This window comes from Emys orbicularis, chromosome 10, assembly GCF_028017835.1.
Source record: "Emys orbicularis isolate rEmyOrb1 chromosome 10, rEmyOrb1.hap1, whole genome shotgun sequence".
In the NCBI taxonomy this organism is placed as follows: Eukaryota; Metazoa; Chordata; order Testudines; family Emydidae; genus Emys; species Emys orbicularis.
In genome coordinates, this window is record NC_088692.1 from 45357109 (window position 1) to 45363108 (window position 6000).

A 6000-nucleotide genomic window follows, 5' to 3' on the forward strand; every position below is an offset into this window, starting at 1 on the left:
CAGAGGGGTATGACAGAAGTCTATAAAATCTTGACTGTTTTGCAGAAAGTGAATAAGGAAATGTTATTTACTCCTTCTCATAACACAAGAACTAAGGGTCACCCAATGAAATTAATAGTCAGCAAGTTTAAAACAAACAAAAGGAAGTATTTTTTCACACAACTCACAGTCAACCTGCGGAACTTTTTGCCAGGGAATGTTGAAGGCCAAAACTATAACAGGGTGTGTATGGGACAAACCCAGCCCAGCCTCACAGGAACAAAGGACACTGGCCTAGGCAGCAACAAAGGATCTGTTGGACAATGGGGTCCTGATCCAAGACTGGGGCTCCTAGGTGCTATCACAATATAAATAAATAGATACATTAAATAAAATAATAACTTGCCAAGTAAGCTACTGTGCTTGCAAGCAATTGATAGCTAATTTTATAAAGGTAGCTCCCGGGGGCCAAGCTAAGCTTGTGTGGACATTTCCTTAACTCTGTATTTCCTGCTTTTCAGAGGTTTGAATTTTGCTGAACTCAGTGTTCTGGAAGGGCATGGGTTATCACTGGGCAGCCTTGCTGCTGCATTAACAACATTTTTTCTATTTAATATTCTAAGGCCAGATTGTCAAAGGTATTTAGGAGCCTAAAGATGCAGGCACACAGTGGGATTTTCAAAGCACCATAGCAGACCTAACTCCCACTGAGTGCCAGGCACTTTTGAAAACCCTCCTACATGCCTGTTTGTTTCCATAGGTGCCTAAGAACCTTTGAAACTCTAGCCCTAGGTGTTTGACACCATTCAAACACTGCACTAACTTATAGGCAAAACTGTCCAATGCCCTCACCATACAGGAATATCCCCTAAGTAATCACAATTTTCAAGCTAGAAGGCACCGTTATGATCACCTAGCCTGACCTTCGGCATCACACAGGCCAGAGAATTTTAGTCAGGCAAACAACTTAACCATGGTCAAATAGCAAGTTAGTGGTCAAACTGGGAATAGAATTCAGGCTTTTTGTAGCTATCTAGGCACTAGAGACCACACTGCTTACCCAAAACCCTGTATCATGCACCACTGGGATTTGAACCCAGGCTCTTCTGGTTACTAGGCAGCTGCCTTAACCAGCTAAACTACAGTGCTCTGTTATTAACCCCTCTCAGACCCTCCATAGCCCCACCCCAACAGTTCATGCTCTCGTCACCCTTCCCAAATGTCGGGGAAGAGAGGTGAGGAAGGTCACCAGACTTAGGCTGTGCTCAGGTGGATCAAAGTGGGAGTGACTTCCATAGGCAAGGACCTCCTGGGAAACATGGGTTTGGACCAAAGGGACTCCAGCTCAACTGCCTCCACCCATCACAATTGCAGCTGCGCAACACGGGGGCTGGCTTCTTCTGTTAGCAAGCGTTGGACACCTGCAAGAAAATGGTAACTCAGGTCTGGGGTCTCACTGTGGCAGGAGTAGCTTCTTATCTCCACCCTGTACATAAGGGCTTGATCCTATGAGGAGTTGGACACTGAAGTAAACAGAAGTTATAGAATCATAGGACTGGAAGGGACTTCAAGAGGACATCTAGTCCAGGCCCCTGCACTCATAGCAGGAATAAGTATTATCTAGACCATCCCTGACAGGTGTTTGTCTAACCTACTCTTAAAAATCTCCATTAATGGAGATTCCACAACTTCCCTAGGCAATTTATTCCAGTGCTTAACCACCCTGACAGTTAGGAAGATTTTCCTAATGTCCAACCTAAACCTCCCTTGCTGCAATTTAAGCCCATTGCTTCTTGTCCTATCCTCAGAGGTTAAGAAGAACAATTCTTCTCCCTCCTCCTTGTAACAACCTTTTATGTACTTGAAAACTGTTATGTCCCCTCTCAGTCTTCTCTTTTCCAGACTAAACAAACCCATTTTTTTCAATCTTCCCTCATAGGTCATGTTTTTTGTTGCTCTTTTTTGGACTCTTTCCTGAAATGTGGCACCCAGAACTGGACATAATACTCCAGTTGAGGCCTAATCAGCGCGAGTAGAGTGGAAGAATTACTTCTCGTGTCTTGCTTACAATACTCCTGCTAATACATCCTAGATTGGTGTTCACTTTTTTTGCAACAGTGTTACACTGTTGATTCATATTTAGCCTGTGGTCCACTATGACCTCCAGATCCCTTTCCGCAGTACTCCTTCCTAGGCAGTCATTTCCCATTTTGTATGTGTGCAGCTGATTGTTCCTTCCTAAGTGCATTTGTCCTTATTGAATTTCATCCTATTTACTTCAGACCATTTCTCCAGTTTGTCTAGATCATTTTGAATTATAATTCTATCCTCCAAAGCACTTGCAACCCCTCCCAGCTCAGTATCATCTGCAAACTTTATGTGTACTCTCTATGCCATTATCTAAATAATTGATGAAGATGTTGCCGGCACAGAGTGCCCGAGGACAGCAACAGCGGGGTTCGTTGCCCGGTGTGCTTCGCGCCAATAAACAAACCGGGGTGGAGAAACAAACAAAGTTTATTTGGGATCCCAAAGCGGTGCTAGGAGACAGGCACGTCTCAAATCAAGCACACTAACAGAAACAGTTTTTCTTCTTTTATACATTTTGCAGTTAAGCCTCACCCCCCCCCCTTCCCCTTCCTTCCTCCCCCTCTACCCCTCCCTTCCCTGGTAACAGTTACTAAGCAAATAACGATTACATTTAAGCAGTTAAGTCATTCTTGGCAGCTATAAGTTTAGCTCGTTAGTAATACTTCTTTAAACTGTTATCTTGTCCTTTTTCCCTTTGAACTGTTATTTTCCCTTCAGCCAGAAACATGCAGGCCTCATTATTACCGCTTGATACCGGTGTGAGCAGGGGGTTGCACACAGATAACTGGTTGCTTACATATTCCAATTGCACCTGGCTTGTGAGGTTGATTAGAGTTTAAACATGGAAGAAGTTTGGTTCATATAGACCTAGTGCAGGAAGGCTTCATTGACACTTTGTGGCCTTCCACCCTCCCGAGTTACCTAGGGTTATGCCTGGTGACACCAACAAAGATATTGAACAGAACCAGTCCCAGAACTGATCCCTGCTGGACCCCACTCATTATGCCCTTCCAGCATGACTGTGAACCACTGATAACTAATCTCTGGGAACGGTTTTCCAGCTAGTTATGCACCCAGGGCTGTCCTTAGGCATACACAGCATATGCAGCTGCGTAGGGCACCATGAAATTGGGGCACCAAATTGCCCCAAATTTCATGGTGCCCTACACAGCTGTGTGCTGCATACGTGGCAGCACCAGCCCCGGCGACCAACCCTATCCCTCGGCCGGGCCCCCTGCAAGGGGCAGGGCCGTCCCTGGAGGGTGTGGGGCCCTGGACAACTCCCTCCACCCTGCCTCTTACCCTTCCCCCCGCTCTGCCCCCATTCCACCTCTTCCCCCAGCGACCCCACACTCACCGGCAGCAGCGGGAAGCGGAGCAACCTGGCCCCAGCCCGCTCTACTCCGCCAGCTCCCAGCCGCGGCGCTTCGCTTCCCGCCACCGGTGAGTGCAGGGAAAGGCCTGCCCCCCGCTCTCACCTGTGGCGGGAAGCGGAGCAATGCAGTCCCAGCCCGCTTCGCTTCCCTTACCCCAGCCCCAGCCATGTCGCTCGGGTTGGGGAAAGGACTGACCCCGGCTCCAACCGGAGGCAGGAAACGGAGCACCACGGTTGGGAGCTGGCGGAGTAGAGTGGGCTGGGGCCGGGCTGCTCCGCTTCCTGCTGCTGCCGGTGAGTGTGGCGGGGATCCCTTCCCCAAGACCCTCCCCTGAGCGACATGGCCCCCCACAGCTCCTGCCTCCCAGACCCTGGGGGGGGGGGGAGGCTTGGGGCCCCACACAGCCCCACCACAGGGGGGCTGCGTAGAGTACCCAAATGGCTAGGGATGGCCCTGTATGCACCCACCTTATAGTAGCTCCATCTAGGTTGTATTTCCCTAGTTTGTTTATAAGAAGGTCATGCGAGATAGTATCAAAAGCCTTACTAAAGTCAAGATATACCACTTCTATCACTTCCCCCCATCCACAAGGCTTATTACCCTGTCAAAGAAAGCTATCAGGTTGGTTTGACACAATTTGTTCTTGACAAATCCATGCTGACTCTTACTTATCATCTTATTATCTTCTAGATGTTTGCAAATTGATTGCTTAATTATTTGCTCCATTATCTTTCTGGGTACAGAAGTTAAGTTGACTGGTCTGTAATTCCCCGGGTTGTCCTTGTTTCCCTTTTTATAGATGGGCACTATATTTGCCTTTTTCCAGTCTTTTGGAATCTCTCCCATCTTCCATGACTTTTCAAAGATAATCGCTAATGGCTCAGATATCTCCTCAGTCAGCTCCTTGAGTATTTTAGGATGAATTTCATCAGGCCCTGGTGACTTGAAGACATCTAACTTGTCTAAGTAATTTTTAACTTGTTCTTTCTCTATTTTAGCCTCTGATCCTACCTCATTTTCACTGGCATTCACTATGTTAGACATCCAGTCATTACTAACCTTTTTGGTGAAAACTGAAACAAAGAAGTCATTAAGCACCTCTGCCATTTCCACATTTTCTGTTATTGTTCCCCTCCACCCCCATTGAGTAATGGGCTTACCCTGTCCTTGGTCTTCCTCTTGCTTCTAATGTATTTGTAGAATGTTTTCTTGTTACCCTTTATGTCTCCAGCTAGTTTGATCTCATTTTGTGCCTTGGCCTTTCTAATTTCGTCCCTACATACTTGTGTTATTTGTTTATATTCATCCTTTGTAATTTGACCTAGTTTCCACTTTTTGTAGTACTCTTTTTTGATTTTTAGATCATTGAAGATCTCCTGGTTAAGCCAGGGTGGTCTCTTGCCATACGTCCTCTCTTTCCTATGCAGTGGGATAGTTTGCTCTTGTGCCCTTAATAATGTCTCTTTGAAAAACTGCTGTCTTCAATTGTTTTTCCCCTTAGACTTGCTTCTCAAGGGATCTTACCTTCCAACTCCCTGAGTTTGCTAAAATCTGCCTTCTTGAAATCCATTGTTTTTTATTTTGCTGTTCTCCTTTCTACCATTCCTTAGAATCATGAACTCTACCATTTCATAATCACTTTCACCCAAGCTGCCTTCCACTTTCAAATTTTCAACCAGTTCCTCCCTATTTGTCAAAATAAAATCTAAAACAGCCTCTCCCAGCTTTCTCCACCTTCTGAAATAAAAAATTATCACCAATGCAGTCTAAGAACTTGTTGGATAATCTGTGCCCTGTTGTGTTATTTTTCCAACAGATGTCGAGTAGTTGAAGTCCCCTTACCTACAAACTCCTGTGCTTCGGATGATTTTGTTAGTTGTTTAAAAAAAGCCTAATCCACCTCTTCTTCCTGGTTAGGTGGTCTGTAGTAGACCCCTATCATGACATCACACTTGTTTTTTACCCCTTTTATCATTACCCCAGAGACTTTCAACAAGTCTGTCTCCTATTTCCATCTCAACCTCAGTCCAAGTGTATACATTTTAAATATATAAGGCAATACCTCCTCTCTTTTTTCCCTGCCTGTCTTTCCTGAGCAAGCTGTACCCTTCTATACCAATATTCCAGTCATGCGTATTATCCCACCAGGTCTCTGAGACGCCAGCTATGTCATAGTTGTGTTTATTTACTTGCATTTTGAGTTCTTCCTGATTATTCCCCATACTTCTCGCATTAGTATACATACATCTAAGATACTGATTTGATTCCCACCCAGTTCTGTCTTGTCTCTCTCTTTTCCCTGCTATAACAGCCTATGCTCCCCCCAAATTCCGACCCTTCTCCCAGATCTCCATGTTTTTAACTTACCTGTGGGCTTTGGTCACCTGCCCCCTTCAAACCTAGTTTAAAGCCCAGTCTGTATCCAAATATGCTCTTCCCCTTCCTCGATAGGTGGACCCCACCTCTGCTTAGCAGTCCTTCCTGGAACAGCATCCTGTGGTCAAGAAAGCCGAAGCCCTCCTGGCGACACCATCCTCGCAGCCAGGCATTCACC